This window comes from Schistocerca americana, chromosome 3 (assembly GCF_021461395.2).
Source record: "Schistocerca americana isolate TAMUIC-IGC-003095 chromosome 3, iqSchAmer2.1, whole genome shotgun sequence".
In the NCBI taxonomy this organism is placed as follows: domain Eukaryota; kingdom Metazoa; phylum Arthropoda; class Insecta; order Orthoptera; family Acrididae; genus Schistocerca; species Schistocerca americana.
The window spans coordinates 159,585,547-159,606,407 of NC_060121.1; the positions used below are offsets into that span (position 1 = coordinate 159,585,547).

At 48.8% G+C, this 20,861-nt stretch overlaps 1 non-coding gene across 1 annotated transcript; it reads left to right on the top strand.

Moving 5' to 3' along the window:
* The first annotated feature begins 2,432 nt into the window (after positions 1-2,432).
* On the top strand, positions 2,433-2,507 carry Trnaa-cgc. Its single transcript has one exon. It is a non-coding gene; the product is annotated as a tRNA-Ala (tRNA).
* The last annotated feature ends 18,354 nt before the right edge of the window (positions 2,508-20,861 follow it).

Sequence of the window (20,861 nt, forward strand, 5' to 3'; positions counted from 1 at the left end):
GTTACCGCTGGTAATATGATTGCTAGTATTCCTTTCGTTGGCGTACGTGGTCTGTTCAAAATGTTCCAGAACTTCGTAATTTCGCGCCAATGGTGAGTTGGGGAGAAATGCGGGTGACATCCCAGCACGCTCCTATTTTTAGTGTGTAACTGACAGAAATTTCATTGCTGTATGTCTGTTAGTTATTTTTCAGTGCTGCATTGAGTAGAACGTCGTGTCGCACTGTTTGCGAATTTCCAAATGGCAGAGTCAGAGGAGCAACGCTTCTGCATTAAATTTTGCATGAAGCTCAAGAAACCCTTTACAGCGACACACCAAATGATGCAGGAAGCCTACAGTGACGAGTGTTTAAGCCGTACTCGGTGTTATGAATGGTTCACACGGTTTAAAAATGGCCGGACCGAAGTTAAAGATGACCCTCGTTCAGAACGCCCTTTGACGTCTAACGACGACGCTCATGACAGGGACGTCAACAAAATTGTGCGTGTCAGTCGAACATCAACTGTCTGAAAGATTGCAGAAGAATGTAACGTTCCAGTTCGATCATGTCACGAAATCCTGACACAGCAACTTGGAATGTATTGTGTTGCCATCAAGTTCGTCGCACGGCTCGTGGAAATGTTGGAAATTTGTGGTAAGTTCTGTGGGACCAAATTGCTGAGGCCATCGGTCCTTAACCCCACACACTAGTTAATCTAACATAAACCAACTGACGCTAAGGACAAAACACACACACCCAAGCCCGAGGGAGGACTCGAATCTCCGACGGGGGAAGCCGCGCGAACCGTGACAAGGCGTCTTAAGGCCGCGAGGAGTAGCGGCTCATGAGTCAAGACCAGACAGACCCTCGCCTCGCAATTCGTGAAGAGCTTTTGGATCGCGCAAATGAGAACGAAGTGTTCCTCAACAGAATCGAAACTGATGATGAGACGTGGTTCCACGTGACGGGTAAGCGGGTGCCGTTGCACGAGCTTGGTGCACCCAGGTGACGCGTCGATATCACAGGCACACCCACCTTCAGGTCTAACTTGTGGTTCGGCTCCTCAGACAGCTCTAATGAGTCTAGAAACTTAACAGGACATGCAGTAGCGTCTTCTCTTGTCGTCACTGTATCGACTGACGCATCAGCAGGAAGAAATAACAAATATATTAACTGCATGAAGAATGGAAATAAACAATTTCTAAGTTGGCGCAGCCCAAATTTTATAATATTTGTACGTGCAACAGCTACATTTGCCCTCACGTGTGTGCTTGTCACCAGCTGTTACGCACTCATATCATAAACAAACCCAGCCTCACGAAAAGCTTAGCACGCTCTACATGTAAACGGACGATTCCCTCTCTTGTGCAGGATTTAAATGACACCGTCATTGTGAATCTTTAAGAGTATCAGAAGCTATGAGACACGCCTGGCCCTCGGCGGCTAAAATCAAGGGACTTGTATGACACTATGGATTACACACCTTGAAGATTGTATAAGCATTGTGTTCATTGAGTCGTGTTATGTAGGTAATTTTAAACAATCAAAGAATTTTCTTAAACTACTCGTAGATGCAGTTGAAAAGTGAAACGCTAAATACCTTTTCTAAGAGTAATCATTGTTCCACATTCGCATGGAAACGCTGTGAGGCGACGCGGCCGTTGGACGCACTTTTAATAACTTTACTTATGTCTTGACCGCATTTTTATTTTCCCAACGACCTTACGCGTTTCGACTTTCCGTCATTTTCAGAGGTAGTGTGATATATCGTGTCACGTCAACATTCTCGATCACGAGACATGTGGAATTTTGACGTGACACAATGTATCTAATGAACAATTTATTATGACTGACAGAACACTGCCTTTGGAAACGATTAAGTTTATTGGAAGAATAAAAGTGTGGTCCAGACATGAGAAAAGTTATTAAAAGTAGAACACATTTCATGTTATATTCTCCGAAACAATAAATGTCTTCTACTACACACTTTTAAAAACAGCTCATTTATTGAAACTTCCTGGCAGATTAAAACTGTGTGCCCGACCGAGACTCGAACTCGGGACCTTTGCCTTTCGCGGGCAAGTGCTCTACCAACTGAGCTACCGAAGCACGACTTCTGCAGAAGTAAAGCTGTGAGTACCGGGCGTGAGTCGTGCTTCGGTAGCTCAGTTGGTAGAGCACTTGCCCGCGCAAGGCAAAGGTCCCGAGTTAAGTCTCGGTCGGGCACACAGTTTTAATCTGCCAGGAAGTTTCATATCAGCGCACACTCCGCTGCAGAGTGAAAATCTCATTCTGGAAACATCCCCCAGGCTGTGGCTAAGCCATGTCTCCGCAATATCCTTTCTTTCAGGAGTGCTAGTTCTGCAAGGTCGCAGGAGAGCTTCTGTAAAGTTTGGAAGGTAGGAGACGAGGTACTGGCAGAAGTAAAGCTGTGAGTACCGGGCGTGAGTCGTGCTTCGGTAGCTCAGTTGGTAGAGCACTTGCCCGCGCAAGGCAAAGGTCCCGAGTTCGAGTCTCGGTCGGGCACACAGCTTTAATCTGCCAGGAAGTTTCATATCAGCGCACACTCCGCTGCAGAGTGAAAATCTCATTCTAGCTCATTTATTAATTCCGGTTATAAGCTGATGACATTCCACGTTTCTTTCAAACCCTCCAGAAGTTTCAGTGTGAAGGAATAACAGATATACTCATACAAAAATTTCCGCATTTATAATACACTACTGGCCATTAAAATTGGTACACCAAGAAGAAATGCAGATGATAAACAGGTATTCACTGGACAAATATATTATACTAGAACTGACATGTGATTACATTGTCACGCAATTTGGGTGCATAGATCCTGAGAAATCAGTACCCAGAACAACCACCTCTGGCCGTAATAACGGCCTTGCTACGCCTGGGCATTGAGTCAAACAGAGCTTGGACAGCGTGTACAGGTACAGCTGCCCATGCAGCTTCAACACGATACCACAGTTCATGAAGAGTAGTTACTGGCGTATTGTGACGAGCCAGTTGCTCGGCCACCATTCACCAGACGTTTTCAGTTGGTGAGAGTTCTGCAGAAAGTGCTGGCCAGGGCAGCAGTCGAACATTTTCTGTATCCAGAAAGGCCCGTACAGGACCTGCAACATGCGGTCGTGCATTATTCTGCTGAAATGTAGGGTTTCGCAGGGATCGAATGAAGGGTAGAGCCACGGGTCGTAACACATCTGAAATGTAACTTCTGCTGTTCAAAGTGCCGTCAATGAGAACAAGAGGTGACCGAGACGTGTAACCAATGGCACCCCATACCATCACGCTGGTTGATACGCCAGTACGGCGATGACGAATACACGCTTCCAATGTGCGTTCACCGCTATGTCGCCAAACACGGATGCGACCATCATGATGCTGTAAACAGAACCTGGACTCATCCGAAAAAAATGACGTTTTGCCATTCGTGCATCCAGGTTCGTCGTTGAGTACACCATCCTAGGCGCTCCTGTCTATGATGCAGCGTCAAGTGTAACGACAACCATGGTCTCCGAGCTGATAGTCCATTCTGCTGGAAACGTCGTCGAACTGTTCGTGCAGATGGTTGTTGTCTTGCATACGTCCGCATCTGTTGACTCAGGGATCGATACGTGGCTGCACGATCCGTTACAGGCATGCTGCTAAGATGCCTGTCATCTCGACTGCCAGTGATACGAGGCCGTTGGGATCCAGCACGGCGTTCCGAATTACCCTCCTGAACCCACCGATTCCATACTCTGCTAACAGTCAGTCATTGTATCTCGACCAACGCGAGCACCAATGTCGCGATGCGATAAACCGCCATCGCAATAGGCTACAACCTGACCTTTATCGAAGTCGCAAACGTGATGATACGCATTTCTGCTCCTTACACGAGGCATCACAACAACGTTTCACCAGGCAACGTCGGTCACTGCTGTTTGTGTATGAGAAATCTGTTGGAAACTTTGTTCACGTCAGCACGTTGTAGGTGTCGCCACCGGCGCCAACCTTGTGTGAATGCTCTGAATAGCTAATCATTTGCATATCACAGCATCTTCTTCCTGTCGGCTAAATTTCGCGTCTGCAGCACGTCATCTTCGTGGTGTAGCAATTTTAGTGGCCAGTAGTGTATGATTCAAACAGTGACCTACAGAATTTTCCCTGACACAATACGCCAGTCACTACTCTTGATGAACTGTGGTATCGTGTTGAAACTTCATGGGCAGCTGTACCTGTACACGCTGTCCAAGCTCTGTTTGACTAAATGCCCAGGCGTATCAAGGCCGCTAGTACGGCCAGAGGTGGTTGTTCTGGGTACTGATTTTTCAGGATCTATGACCCAAATTGCGTGAAAATGTAATCACATGTCAATTCTAGTATAATATATTTGTCCAATGAATACCCGTTCATCATCTGCATTTCTTCTTGGTTTAGCAATTTTAATGGCCAGTAGTGTAAAAATAAGTAAAGAGACAATAGTTTCAGTTCACTCAGCAGTTTCAACTGAAACATCCAGCCTAAATGCCAGAGTCCAGACACATCACAAAGCTTTAATACTTTAGTGACCCTAGTCTCATAGCCAGCTAAAATAGAGGACAGATCCCTCCGATAAATGCCTCTGCCCTTGCATCACCGTATAAAATGCACTCTGTTACAGTATGCCGTACATAGCTTTGCACGCGTCACAAAACGGGGGATCCTCTCGCTATAGCAAAAAGCCATTGTAGGACAGTGCGCAGTTCGAAGACGTGTGAGGGTCACTTCATCCCGCCTGAGCAACCGGCAGGAGGAACCCCACGGCCGCAGCTTATTGTCCTATACTGGCAGCAATTCCTCATCGCACAACTGCACGAAATTCATATGTAGTGCAGAAACGAGAGCCTACAAGGGAATACGACACTGTGCCACATCCTGTCCTCTACAGGCCTCCTTGGCAGCCCGATAGGCCTGTTCACTTCCCCATATCGCCATACGCCCTGGCACCCAGCAGAATGACACTTGCTTTCCCTGCCGTTGGAGCAAGTATAGTTGGTCAGCCTAGCCGGCTAGCCGCACGGTCTAACGGGCTGCCTGCGGATGGTTTTTAACGCGGTTTTCCATCTACTTCGGCGAATGTTGGCTGGTTCCCCTTATTCCGCCTCCGTTACACTGTGACGATGATTGGTGCGCAAACACCGTTTTCGCGTACGCGTAGACCATAACTAAGCTACCGCGCAAACATTTAGGGTTACACGCCCCAATAAATAATGAACGCAGAATACTAAAATTTCGGAAATATATTTGTCTAGGTCACATATTTAAGTATGTTAATGTAAGCGTCATAAAAGCAATTTGAAATGTGAAGTGCTCGGACATTATTAACTGGTGTAATCGGCAGAATGTTGAATACAGGCATGCGAATGTGTATGCATTGTGTCATATACGTGCTAGATATCAGCCAGTAGGATGGAAAAAGTGGTTCAAATGGCTCTAAGCACTATGGGACTTAACATCTGAGGTCATCAGTCACCTAGAACTTAGAACTATTTAAACCTAACTAACCCAAGGAAATCACATACATCCATGCCCGAGGCAGGATTCGAACCTGCGACCGCAGGAGCCGCGTGGTTCCAGACTGAAGCGCCTAGAACCGCTCGGCCACAGCGGTCGGCTGTGGGACGGAGTTATGCAGGATTCGAACCTGCGACCGCAGCGGCCGCGTGGTTCTAGACTGAAGCGCCTAGAACCGCTCGGTCACAAGGGCCGGCTGTTGGACGGAGTTAAGCAGGATTCGAACCTGCGACCGCAGCGGCCGCGTGGTTCCAGACTGAAGCGAGTAGAACCGCTCGGCCACAGCGGCCGGCTGTGGGACGGAGTTAGGCAGGATTCGAACCTGCGACCGCAGCGGCCGCGTGGTTCCAGACTGAAGCGCCTAGAACCGCTCGGCCACAGCGGCCGGCTGTGGGACGGAGTTAGGGAGGATTCGAACAAGCGACCGCAGCGGCCACGTGGTTCCAGACTGAAGCGCCTAGAACCGCTCGGCCACAGAGGCCGGCTGTGGGACGGAGTTAGGCAGGATTCGAACCTGCGACCGCAGCGGCCGCGTGGTTCCAGACTGAAGCGCCTCGAATCGCTCGGCCACAGTGGCCGGCTGTGGGACGGAGTTAGGGAGGATTCGAACCTGCGACCGCAGCGGCCGCGTGGTTCCAGACTGAAGCGACTAGAACCGCTCGGCCACAGCGGCCGGCTGTGGGACGGAGTTAGGCAGGATTCGAACCTGCGACCGCAGCGGACGCGTGGTTCCAGACTGAAGCGCCTAGAACCGCTCCGCCACAGCGGCCGGCTGTGGGACGGAGTTAGGGAGGATTCGAACCTGCGACCGCAGCGGCCGCGTGGTTCCAGACTGAAGCGCCTAGAACCGCTCGGCCAAATCGGCCGGCTGTGGGACGGAGTTAGGCAGGATTCGAACCTGCGACCGCAGCGGCCGCGTGGTTCCAGACTGAAGCGCCTAGAACCGCTCGGCCACAGCGGCCGGCTGTGGGACGGAGTTAGGGAGGATTCGAACCGCCGACCGCAGCGGCCGCGTGGTTCCAGACTGATGCGCCTAGAACCGCTCGGCCACAGCGGCCGGCTGTGGGACGGAGTTATGCAGGATTCGAACCTGCGACCGCAGCGGCCGCGTGGTTCCAGACTGAAGCGCCTAGAACCGCTCGGCCACAACGGCCGGCTGTGGGACGGAGTTAGGGTGGATTCGAACCTGCGACCGCAGCGGCCGCGTGGTTCCAGACTGAAGCGCCTAGAACCGCTCGGCCACAGCGGCCGGCTGTGGGACGGAGTTAGGGAGGATTCGAACCTGCGACCGCAGCGGCCGCGTGGTTCCAGACTGAAGCGCCTCGAATCGCTCGGCCACCGCGGCCGGCTGTGGGACGGAGTTAGGCAGGATTCGAACCTGCGACCGCAGCGGCCGCGTGGTTCGAGACTGAAGCGCCTAGAACCGCTCGGCCACAGCGGCCGGCTGTGGGACAGAGTTAGGCAGGATTCGAACCTGCTACCGCAGCGTCCGCGTGGTTCCAGACTGAAGCGCCTAGAACCGCTCTGTCACAGCGGCCGGCTGTGGGACTGAGTTAGGCAGGATTCGAACCTGCGACCGCAGCTGCCGTGTGGTTCCTGACTGAAGCGCCTAGAACCGCTCGGCCACTGCTGCCGGCTGTGGGACGGAGTTAGGCAGGATTCGAACCTGCGACCGCAGCGGCCGCGTGGTTGCAGACTGAAGCGCCTAGAGCCGCTCGACCACAGCGGCCGGCTGTGGGGCGGAGTTCCATCCCTATAGCACCTGACCGGTGAATACAGAAACGCTTACTGCTGGCTGTGGATGACGCCTCAATCGTCGTCCGATGATGTTCCATAATTATGTCCTCGTTTGGAGACAGGCCTGGTGATCGAGCAGACGGAGGCAACAAATCATCACTCTGTAGAGCATTTCGGCTTACAACAGTGGAATGTGAGCAAGCGATATAAGCGTTATCCTGTTGAAAAACACCCACTGGAATGCTGTTCGTGAACGGTCGAATCATCAGTTTGAGTTAAGAGAACCCAGTATGTTGTCTTCGACGGCGATTGTTCATCACAGACAAGGGCATCGTGGGGATTCACAAGGGAAGGATGATAGGACTGCTGTTTTGTTCTGTATACATACTCGTAAATGATAAGGCAGACAGGGTAAGCAGATGTCTGGGGCTGTTTGCTGATGATGCTGTGATGTATGGGACGGTGTCACCGTTCAGTGAATGTAGGAATGACTTAGACAAAATTTCTAGTTGATCTGATGACAGCTAGCTCTAAATGTACAGAAATGTAAGTTAATGCAAATGAGTAGTAACAACAAATCCATAATGTTAACAGACAGCATTAATAGCGTGCTGTTTGACACAGCCACGTCGATTAAGTATCTGGTCGTAACGTTGCAAAGCGATATGAAATGGAATGAGCATGTAAGGTCTGTAGTAGCGAAGGCGAATAGTCGACTTCGACCCACCATAACTCCACCGCCTCCGAATTTTACTGTTTGCAATACACACTCTGGCAGGTGACGTTCACCGGCCATTCGCCATACCCACACCCTGACATCGGATCGCTACATTGTGCACCGTGATTCGTGACTCCACACAACGTTTTCCACTGTTCAATCGCTCAATGTTTACGCTCCTTACACCAAACGAGGCGTGGTTTGACCTTTACTGGCGCGATGTGTCGCTTATGAGCTGCCGCTCGACCATGATACCCAAGTTTTCTCACCTTCCTCCTAACTGTCATAGTACTTGTAGTGGATCCTGATGCAGTTTGGAATTGCCGTGTGATGGTCTGGATACATGTCTGCCTATTACACATTACGACCCTCTGCAACTGTCGGCGGTCTCTGTCAGTCAACAGACGAGGTCGGCCTGTACTCTTTTGTGTCCCTTCACGTTTGCACTTCACTAACACATCGCAAACAGTGGGCCCTGGGATGTTTAGGAGTGTGGAAATCTCGCGTACAGATGTATGAGAAAAGTGACACCCCATCTCCTGAGCACATCCGAAGTCCGTGAGTTCGGCGGAGCGCCCTATTCTGCTCTTTCACGGTGTCCAGTGACTACTGAGGTCGCTGATATGGAGTACCTGGCAGAAGGTGCCAGCAGGACGCACCTAATATGAAAAACGTATGCTTCTGGGGATGTCCGGATACTTTTGATCAGATGGTGTATAATATAAACTAAGGCGTGACGTTGACCGTTCGTGAGGCATAAATTCCCGTCAAAGAGAATGAGCGGGAGATAAACCGCCGGTAGGGTGTCTGCAGCTACAAAAAGGGGATGGCGCAGCCTGCCTCCATAGAGGCTAGCCGAGTCGATGTACTGCTGCACTTTTGCTCCTCATTGGTCGCAGTTCTCTGTCTCTCTCACTCGTCTCAACTCCACATAACTCAACCACCCAAGTACATGTTCAAAAAGTAGGAGAAATGAGCGTTCTACGCTCAAAAGGATTGTTTTACGACGACGCGAACCGTGGAAGACAACTGAGACCGCGCGGCTGCCCCGCGCGGCAGTTTACCTCAATCGGCCCCACTGTTGAAATGATTGTTTTTATTCCGAATCTCTCTAGCTACGACACGACATGCATAATCCATATTCATTTTGCAAAGGGTAACTTCCATGCCAGATATATGACGCGATTATAACTTTGTGTGGGGATGATGCGACGAATCGCCCTAATGTGTACAATGGTGTCGTGAGTTTAAAGCTGCCAGAACAAATGTCCATGATGGACAAAGGATTGAGGCCTGAGGGCATGGCCGAGGATATGGTAAACAAGGGTAATCTCCATATTTCCCCCCGCCCCCCCCCCTTTTTTTTGTCCACATCAGCGCGGGGTGGGCATGTTTATTTGCAGATCTGGCACGGTCAGCCCTTTCACTGCTGTGGCGTGTTTGCACGTTCTGCTACGCCGCTCACCAGGTGCTGTCGTCGTGTGTATGAGTCCTGCTTTGGTTTTGATACGGTGCTATGTACATCTGTTTGCGTTCCGAGCCGCAGGAAACCTAGTTTCGATGTCATGAATCGTTAATGAGATATTGCTATTGTTATGACCACATGATTCGCGATGTGGAAGGACGAGAATGGGCGTATCGTACGCGACCGTGCACCGGATATAAAAGCCAACAACTCGAGAACGAAATGAGATACCTGTATGCTCTCAATTTTAAACAAAATTTCAATATCTTATCTACATTTCGTTTACTGCAATGTATAAGCTAAAATCAATCATATACAGAGTTCATGGATGTGGTTTTTACCTCTGCAAAATCTTTAAAATTTTTCGCAATGATTTACTTAATTTGAAGCATTACAATAACTAAGACACATAACTAAAATAGATTCAGTCCGTGATCGAGCGGAGATATCAGATCATAAGATGTGAAATAAATCAATATTTTTCACCTAATAGTTTTCGTAAAATGGGGATGATGAGTATGTCACAGCAGCCGGCAAGTCTGCTTGGACAGAACTGCGTGCATCGTTCACGACTTTGTGCCATATATAATATCCAATAAATGTAGAATGAAATGAGATATCGTTATCCTCTCAATTTTAAATGAAATTTCAATACGCTGTGCTACAGGAGAAGGCGTTAGAGACGCCGAGTGGCATTGCCAGTTTTCAGGAGTATCGGGAGCACTGACTTTAAGAGTGGCATTGGAGTCAAAAACTGTTCAAATTGGTCTGAGCACTACGGGACTAAACATCTGAGGTCATCATCAGTCCCCTAGAACTTAGAACTACTTAAACCTACCTAACCTAAGGACATCACACACATCCATGCCCGAGGCAGGATTCGAACCTGCGACCATAGCAGTCGCGCGGTTCCAGACTGAAGCGCCTAGAGCCGCTCGCCCACCGCGGCCGGCTGACATTGGAGTCAGCGTCGCTAAAAATAAATTGAAACGAGTTACCTCTATGTCTATCTTTGACGGTCCTTGTGTATTTGTAGAGCGTGTTTTTAATTTTAGTATTAGTAATAATGAAATGGTAACAGACGATTGATGTTGGTGTTGTAAGAACCTGTAGTACTTATTCTACTAGTGCTGGGTTGGATAGTTTTGATTCTAATAACGTGACTCTTTATTGTAATCATCATAGTTCTGAGGTGACGAGTGAAGACTTTGGTAGCTCATATTATGTTTCTGATGTGGATACGTTTCTTCCCCTGTAATATATGAACTAAAATCAACCACGCGCACAATTGCCCGAGAATCTTGAATCTTGGAGAGCTCCGGCGAGCCCCTGGGAGACATAAATCCCATCCAGGTGACCCGCAGAGTGGCTCGTCTGATACGTATGGTCCTGCGCAACGCCATGCCAGGTCCGCCAAGTGTCACAGAGGAAAAGGTCGCGGACGACGAAGCGCAGTTCCTGGCCGGGGTTTAAATGTGGTTGTTACTCCTTCCGATGTAGAAGACAACTGAAGTCGCCGCCAAGCAGACTACGTCTTATTGTTGGAGAAGGAGGCGAGCAATTTCCTCAGAGTAAAATCGAGCTCTGTCCATTCTATCGCCAGAACCAAATGGGCCGTACACATTTACAATGGAGGTGCCCACCACCGTGAGCACCATAGCCCTTGCCGATGGCAGGTGCATCAGGTCCTCAGCTGATATGCCTTCACGAACAAACGTTGCTGCACCACTTCCAGGAGAGGCGAAAGAGGCGTAACCAGCCAATCTGTAGCATGTGAAGTCCATGTTGAAAGCCAAAATCATTTCCCGTAGAAGTTGGAGTTTCACCTGTGTACTAATGTTGTTGATGTTAACCGTAGCCACTAGATAGGGCTGAAGCTGTGAGCTGTGCCCCACCACGCGGGGATATCCCAAGGGTGGGCAACAGAATGGGGGCAGACAGCAGGCCCCCCCCCCCTCCCACCACTCCCCGCGGGTGTCGCTGGAATCCAATGCTGCCGCCACGCGTTTATTGTTCCGTAGCGGGCAGGAACCTGCGAGGGGTCCGGTGTGTCCTCGACGTCATCGCTCCATGCTGACGTCATGTGCGCCTCAGAAGTGTCCATGCAGTCCACCGCAAACATCGCCGATACTGTCGGCAGAATCGCCGAGCCGCCAGTGAGAAGGAGTTGTACTAGATCGTCGGTTTGGGCAGGCATCGCACTTGTCACACTCCTGGTCCATAGACCAAAGCAATACCATAGTCGTCTTCATCATGCGAAGTCAGCGAGATGTCGACAGGACATTCAGTGACGGAATTCCGGATGGGAGGCGAGGCATTCAATCGGAGGTAGGGCTGCGTTTCTTGGATGATCGCTGCTTGCGCACCTGACCTTCAGTGTCGGATGATAAGAGGCATTCCCGACGTTCTGGCACAAAACAAGTCATAAGAACGATGAGCGATGAAAGCTCCATCGATGCGTCCGGCACAGGATCACCAGACATCGTCGTGGTAGCAGGAGGAAGGGATGCAGGCGTGTCACTTGAGACAGTGGCTCTGTTGGTCGCAGACTGGTGGGCGACGAAGTGTGGGCTATCGCATAGGTGACAAGCAGTGCCGTTGGTGGTGCCACTCTTGGCGTCTCAGCAGGCGGCAGCTGAGTGATGCGACGTTGCAGGTATTCCGAAAGGAGAAGACCCTGCTTGCCACACACAGAGGGTCTAGGGGTTGGACGCCGTATACAGGGTGAGTCACCTAACATTACCGCTGGATATATTTCGTAAACCGCATCAACTACTGACGAATCGATTCCACAAACCGAACGTGAGGAGAGGGGCTGGTGTAATTGGTTAATACAAACCATAAAAAAATGTACGGAAGTATGTTTTTTAACACAAACCTACGTTTTTTGAAATGGAACCCCGTTAGTTTTGTTAGCACATCTGAACATATAAACAAATACGTACTCAGTGCCGTTTGTTGCATTGTAAAATGTTAATTACATCCGGAGATATTGTAACCGAAAGTTGACGCTTGAGTACCACTCCTCCGCTGTTCGATCGTGTGTATCGGAGAGCACCGAATTACGTAGGGATCCAAAGGGAACGGTGATGGACCTTAGGTACAGGAGAGACTGGAACAGCACATTATGTCCACATGCTAACACCTTTTTATTGGTCTTATTCACTGACGCACATGTACATTACCATGATGGGTGAGGTACACGTTCGACGGGCGTTTCATAGGACGTGGAGGACGAATAAATTGGCCAGCCCGTTTTCCTGATCTTACACCTCTGGACTTCTTTCTGTGGGGTACGTTAGAGGAGAATGTGTACCGTGATGTGCCTACAACTCCAGAGGATATGAAACAACGTATTGTGGCAGCCTGCGGCGACATTACACCAGAGTTACTGCGGCGTGTACGACATTCATTACGCCAGAGATTGCAATTGTGTGCAGCAAATGATGGCCACCACATTGAATATCTATTGGCCTGACATGTCGGGACACAGTCTATTCCACTCCGTAATTGAAAACGGAAACCTCGTATGTACGTGTACCTCACCCCTCATGGTAATGGACATGTGCGTCAGTGAAAAAGACCAATAAAAAGGTGTTAGCATGTGGACGTAATGTGCTGTTCCAGTCTCTTCTGTACCTAAGTTCCATCACCGTTCCCTTTGGATCCCTACGTAATTCGGTGCTCTCCGATACACACGATCGAACAGCGGAGGAGTGGTACTCAAGCGTCAACTTTAGGTTACAATATCTCCGGATGTAATTAACATTTTACAATGCAACAAACGGCACTCAGTACGTATTTGTTTATATGTTCAGATGTGCTAACAAAACTAACGGGGTTCCATTTAAAAATACGTAGGTTTGTGTTAAAAAACATACTTCCGTGCATTTTTTTATGGTTTGTATTAACCAATTACACCAGCCCCTCTCCTCACGTTCGGTCTGTGGAATCGATTCGTCAGTATTCGATGTGGTTTACGAAATATATCCAGCGGTAACGTTAGGTGACTCACCCTGTATAATGACCCACTCGTGGTTATGACAACGAAGATCATTTGTGACCTGACACAACTCGTATAAAACAGGGTACGTACTGAACGGCACCCAGCAGTTTGCAGTGTGCCCGTCATGCTATAATGTCAACCGCTGGCAGCCCGAAGAGCAAGTCAAATACTCGTATGGTACGAACACCAAAGCCTGCATGTGACACTGTGACCACACCGACGTTGCCGTCAGCAAGACAGGAACTGAGGCCATCTTGAGCAGATATTTATCCCGTCACACGCCGTATTGTCAACGATCATGTCATAAGCGACATTTCAAAGAATGCAAAGGTGCGTATGTCCGATGGTTGGAAATAGGCATTGAGGAAGCGTACTCCTTCCAGAGCCTTTGCTCATGTATATTCATTATAACAGGTGAATCGAAGTACGAGGTCTCTATAAAAGTTCAGAAGATTGGTAATTTCACGCCAATGGTGAGTTGGAGCGAAATGCGGCTAGAGCCCTGTCTTTAAAGTGAAACTGCCAAACGTTGCCTAATGGAGAGACAACTCCAGAGAGCGGCATTAGACTCTTGGAGTAAAGTCGGCAAGGAGCTAGTAGATGTGCAACCATGGAGCAATTTCACTGTCACTTCATCAATGTGATAGTTTGAGAGGTGCAGTAAAAGAACAGCTGTGCATCGAATACAAGCTACTAGGCTCCCAGGAGGAGTTCCATGCGGCGACCGCAGCCGAGTTAGCCACTTGGAGAGAAGGCGGCACGGAGAGTGTAGTTTTCAATCGCGAAGCAATTTGCGTGTCGCATCGTCAATGTGAGAATGAGGGGGTTACAGTAAAGGGGCAGTGGTGCATCGGATCAAAGCTACTGGACTCCGAGGAGAGGTTCCAAGCAGCGACCGACGAAGTGTTACTCTATTGGAGAGAAGTCAGCATCGAGCCTGTAGTTACAAATCGCAACGCAACTTCAGAGTCGCATCTTCAATGTGAGGATTCGAGGGATGCAGTAAACGGGCAGTTGTGCATCGGATACAAAGTACTGAACTTCAGGAAATAATACCATGTGGTGACCGCTACAGTGTTAGTCTCTTGCCGATAAGTCGTCATGGAGGCTATAGTTATCAATTGCTACATATTTTCTAAGTCGCAACGTAAAGGTGAGGGTGGGAGGGTTACAGTAAATAGGCAGTGGTGCGCCGAATACAAACTACTGGACTCCCATGAGAGTTTACATGCGGCATGCGGCGACCACATTCGTGTTTGTCTCTTGGAGAGAGGTGGTCGCGGAGAGTGTGGTTTACAATTGTGAAGACATTTGCGTGTCGCATTGAGAATTTGAGGATGAGAGAGTTACAGTATAGATGCCATGGTGCATCGTATATAAGCTACTAGACTTCGAAGAGAGGTTCAACGCGGAAACCGCTGCGGTGTTAGGAACTTGGAGAGAAGTCGGAATGGTGCCTGCAGTTTTCAATCGTGGAACGCACATTCAGTGACACATCGTCAATGTGAGGATGAGAGGGTTACACTAAACGGGTAGTGGTGCATCGGATCAAAGCTACAAGACTCCCAGGAGAGGTTCCATGTGACGACCGACGCCGTGTTACTCTCTTGGAGAGAAGTCGGCATGGAACCCGTAGTTTTTAACCGCGACACTTTGTCGTATCGTGAATGTCGGGATGTAAGTGTTACACTAAACGTGTAGTGGTGCGACGAATGCAAGCTACTGGATTCTGAGGAGAGGTTGCATGTGACGAAAGCAGACGTGTTACCCTCTTGGAGAGAATTCGGCATTGAATCTGCAGTTTTCAATCGCAATTCAATTTCAAAATAGCATCGCCAATTTGAGATTGCGGGGATTACAGTAAATCAGGAGTGGTGCATCGGGTACGAGATATTGGACTCCCACGAAAGGTTCCATGCGGCGACCGCAGGCATGTCTGTCTCTTCGTGAATGTGAGGTTGAGAGGGTATCAGTAAACAGGCAGTGGTGCATCGGATACAAACTACTGGGCTCCCAGGAGCGGATCCATGTGGTGACCGTAGACGTGTTAGTCTTTTGGAGAGAAATTGTCGTAGCAATTTCTAAGCCAAATCGTCAATATGACGGTGCGAGGCTACAGTAAACTTTCATTGGTATATCGGGTACAAGCTACTGGACATCCAGAAGAGATCCCATGGGGCGACTGCAGCCGTGTCTGTCTCTCGGAGAGATGTCCGCATGGAAGCTCTAGTTATCAAATACGACGAAATTTCTATATTGCATCGTGAATGCTAGGGTAGGAGCGCTACAGTAAAAAGGCTGTGGTGCGTCGGAAACATACTACTTGACTCCCAGGAGAGGTCCCATGGGGCGACCGCAGCCGTAATAGCCTCTCGGAGAGATGTCCTCATGTAGCCTGTAGTTATGAATGGCGACGTAATTTCTATACTGCATCGTAAATGCTAAGGACGGGAGGTTAGAATAAACTGGCTGTGGTGCGACGGATACTTACTAGTTGACTCCCAGGATAGGTCACATGGGTCGACTGCAGCAAAGTCAGTCTCTCGGAGAGTACCCGCATGGAGCCTGTAGTTATCAATCACGACGCAGTTTCTATACCGAATTGCGAATGCTAGGGTAGGAGGGTTACGGTAAAAAGGCTGTGGTGCGCCGGATACATATTACATGACTCCCAGGAGAGATCCCATGGGCCGACTGTGGCTGTGTCAGTCTCTCGGAAAGATGCCTGCATGGAGCCTGTAGTTATTAACTGCGACGCAAGTTCTATATTGCATCGTAAATGCTAGGGTATGTGTGTTACAGTAAACAGGCTGCGGTGCACCGAATACATACTACTTGACTCCCAGGAGAGAACCCATGAGCCGACTGCAGCTGTGTCAGTCTATCGGAGAGACGTCCGCATGGAGCCTGTAGTTATAAATCATGACGCAATTTCTATGTTGCAACGCGAATGCTAGTGTAGGAGGGTTACAGAAATCATGCTGTTGTTAGTCGGATACTTACTACGAATGTGGCTTTGTCAGTCACTCGGAGAGATGTCTGCATTGAGCCTGTAGTTATCCTTCGCGACGCAATTTCTATATTCCATCGTGAATGCTGAAGTATAAGGGTTACAGTAATCGGGCTGTGGTGCGTCGGATACATACTACTTGACTCCCATGAGAGGTCCCATGGGGCTACTGCAGCAGTGTCAGTCCTTCGGAATGAAGTGGCATGGTGCCTGTAGTTATGAATCGCGACGGAATTTTTTTATTCCATCATGAATGCTAGGTTAGCAGGACTACCGTATATAGGCTGTGGTGTGCAGGATACATACTAGTTGAATCCCAGGAGAGAACACATGGGCTGACTGCGTCTGTGTCAGTCTCTCGGAGAGATGTCTGCATGAAGCCTGTAGTCATCAATTCCGACGCAATTTCTGTATTGCATCATGAATGCTAGGGTAGGATGGTTACAATATACGGCTTGCAGTGCGTCGGATACATACTACTTGGCACCCACTTGTTTTTCAATGTTTCGAATGCAGCAGTGTCACGCCTTTTGAAAGATGTCCACATGGAGTCTGTAGTTATGAACCGCAACGCAATTTTTATATTGAATCGTGAATGCTAGGGAGAAGAGTTACAGTAAAAGGTCAGTTGTGAGTCGGATATGTACTACTTGACTTCCAGGACAGCTCCCTTCGGGCGACTGCACCTGTGTCAGTCTCTTAAAGTGATGCAACCATAGAGCCGGTAGTTATCAATCGCGGCGCAATTTCTATATTGCATCGTGAATACTACGGTAGGATGGTTACAGTAAATGACTTGTGGTGCGTCGGATGTATACTACTTGGCTCCCAGGAGATGTCCCATGGGGCGACTGCAGCAGTGTCAGTCTCTCGTAAAGAAGTCCGAAATGAGCCTGTAGATATTAATCGCGATGAAATTTCTATATTGCATCGAGAATGCTACGGTAGGATAACTACAGTAAGTGGCCTGTGGTGCGTCGGATACATACTACTTGACTCCCAGGAGAGCGTCAATGGTCCGACTGCAGCATTGCCAGTCTCTCGAAAGGAAGCTCTCATGGACCCTGAAGTTATTAATTGAGACGCAATTTCTATATTGCATCGTGAATGGTAGGGTAGGATGGTTATATAAAATGATCTGTGGTGCGTCGGATACATACTACTTCTCTCCGAGGAGAGGTCCCATGGGGCGACTGCCGCAGTGTCAGTCTCTCGTAAAGAAGTCCGCATGGAGCCTGTAGTTATTAATTGCGATGGAATTTCTATATTGCATCGTGAACGGTAGGGTAGGATGGTTATATAATATGATCTGTGGTGCGTCGAATACATACTACTTCTCTCCGAGGAGAGGTCTCTCGTAAAGAATTCCGCATGGAGCCTGTAGTTATTAATCGCGATGAAATTTCTATATTGCATCGAGAATGCTACGGTAGGATGACTACAGTAAGTAGTAGTGGTGCGTCGGATACATACTACTTGACCCCCAGGAGAGTTTCAATGGGGCGACTGAAGCATTGCCAATCTCTCGGAAAGAAGATCTCATGGACACTGCAGTTATTAATTGCGATGCAATTTCTATATTGCATTGTGAATGGTAGGCTAGGATGGTTATATAAAATGATCTATGGTGCGTCGGATAGATACTACTTGACTCCCAGGCGAGGTCCCATGGGGTGACTGCGGGAGTGTCAGTCTCTCGTAAACAAGTCCGCATGGAGCCTGTAGTTATTAATCGCGACGAAATTTCTATAATGCAGCGTGAATGCTGCGGTAGGATGATTACAGTAAATGGCCTGTGGTGCGTCGGATACATACTACTTCTCCATGAGGAGAGGTCCCATGGGGCGACTGCAGCAGTGTCAGTCTCTCGTAAAGAAGTCCGCATGGAGCCTGAAGTTGGTAATCGCTATGGAATTTCTATATTGTACCGTGAATGCTACGGTAGAATTATTACAGTAAATGACCTGTGGTGCGTCGGATTCACACTACTTGGCTCACAGGAGAGGTCCCATGGGACGACTGCTGCAGCGACACTCTCGGAATGAAATCTGCATAGCGCCTGTAGTTATCGAACATGACGCAATTTATAAACTGCATCGTGAATACTACGATAGGATGGTAACTGCAAATGACTTGTGGTCCGTCGGATAAACACTACTTGACTCACAGGAGGGGTCGCTTGGGGCGACTGCAGCTGTGTCAGTCTCTCGTAATGAAGTCTGCATGGAGTCTGTAGTTATTAATCGCGATGGAATTTCTATATTGCAGCGTGAATGCTACAGTAGGATGATTACAGTAAATGGCCTGTGGTGCGTCGGATACATACTAGTTGACTCCCAGTAGAGGTCCCATGGGGCCACTGCAGTTGAGTCAGTCTCTCATAAAGAGGTCCGCATGGAGCCTGTAGTTATTAATCGCGATGAAATTTCTATATTGCAGCGTGAATGCTACGGTAGGATGATTACAGTAAATGGACTGTAGTGCGTCGGATACATACGACTTCACTCCCAGGAGAGGTCCCATGGGGCTATTGCAGGTGTCTCAGTCTCGAGTAAGAGGTCCGCATGGAGCCTGTAGTTATTAATCGCGATGAAATTTTTATATTGCTACGTGAATGATTTGGTAGGATGATTACAGAAAAAGGCCTGTGGTGCGTCGGATACACACTACTTGACTCCCAGGAGAGGACCCATGCGGCGACTGCATCAGTGCCAATCTCTCGGAAAGAAATCTGCATAGCGCCTGTAGTTATCAAACGCGACGAAATATCTACATCGCATCGTGAATACTACGGTAGGTTCGTTACAGTAAATGACTTGTGGTGCGTCGGATACGTACTACTTGACTCCCAGGAGAGTTCCAATGGGGCGACTGCAGTATTGCCAGATTCTGGCTAAGAAGATCACATGGACCCTGTATTTATTAAGCGCGATGAAATACCTAAATTGCAGCATGAATGCTACGTTAGGATGATTACAGTAAATGGCCAGTGGTGCGTCGGATACACACCACTTGACTCACAGGAGAGGTCCCATGGGGCGACTGCAGCAATGGCAGTCCCTTGGGAAGAATACCGCATGGAGCCTGTAGGTATTAATCGCGGCGAAATTTCTATATCGCAGCGTGAATGCTACGGTGGGATGATTACAGTAAATGGACTGCGGTGCGTCTGATACATACTACTTGACTCACATTAGAGATCCCATGGGGCGACTGCTGCAGTGCCAGTCTCTCGGAATGAAAGCTGCATAGCGCCTGTATTATCGAACGCGACGCAATTTCTATATTGCATCGTGAATACTACGGTAGGATGGTTACAGCAAATGACTTGTGGTGCGTCGGATACATACTGCTTGACTCCCAGGAGAGTACCAATGGGGCGACAGTCTCTCGGAACGAAGTTCACATCGACCCTGTCGTTATTAATTGCGATGCAATTTCTATATTGCTACGTGAATCCTATGGTAGGATGATTACAGTAAGTGGCCTGTGGTGCGTCCGATACAAACTACTTCTCTCCGAGGAGAGGCCCCATGGGGCGACTGCAGCAGTGTCTGTCTCTCGTAAGGAGGTGCGCATGGAGCCTGTAGTTATTAATCGCAATGAAATTTCTATGTTGCAGTGTGAATGCTACGGTAGGATGATTACAGTAAGTGACCTGTGGTGCGACGAATACATACTACTTGACTCACACGAGAGGTCCCATGGGACGACTGCAGCAGTGTTAGTGCCTCTTAAAGAAATCTGCATGGAACATCTAGTTAATAATCGCCTTGAAATTTCTATGTTGCAGCACAAATGCTACGCTAGGATGATTACTGTAAATGGCCTTTGGTGCGTTGGATACATTCCACTTGAATCCCAGGAGGGGTCCCATGGGGCGACTGCAGCAGTGTCAGTCTCTCGGAAAGAACTCCGCATGGAGCCTGTAATTATTTATCGCGATGAAATTTCTATATTGCTACGTGAATCCTATGGTAGGATGATTACAGTAAGTGGCCTGTGGTGCGTCCGATTCATACTACTTGACTCACAGGGGAGGTCCCATGGGACGACTGCAGCAGTGTCAGTCTCTCGTAAAAAAGTCCGCAGGGAGCCTGGGGTCATTAATCGCAATGAAATATCTATATTGCAGCGTGAATGCTACGGTAGGATGATTTCATTAAGTGGCCTGTGGAGCGTCGGATACATACTAATTGACTCCCAGAAGGTGTCCCATGGGGCGACTGCCGCAGTGTCAGTCAAATCCTAAAAAAGTCGGCATTGAACCTGTGGTTATTAATCGCAATGAATTTTCTATATTGGAGCGTGAATGCTATGGTTCGATGATTACAGTGAATGGCCGGTGGTGCGTCGGATTCATACTACTTGACTCCCAGGAGAGGTCCCATGGGGCAA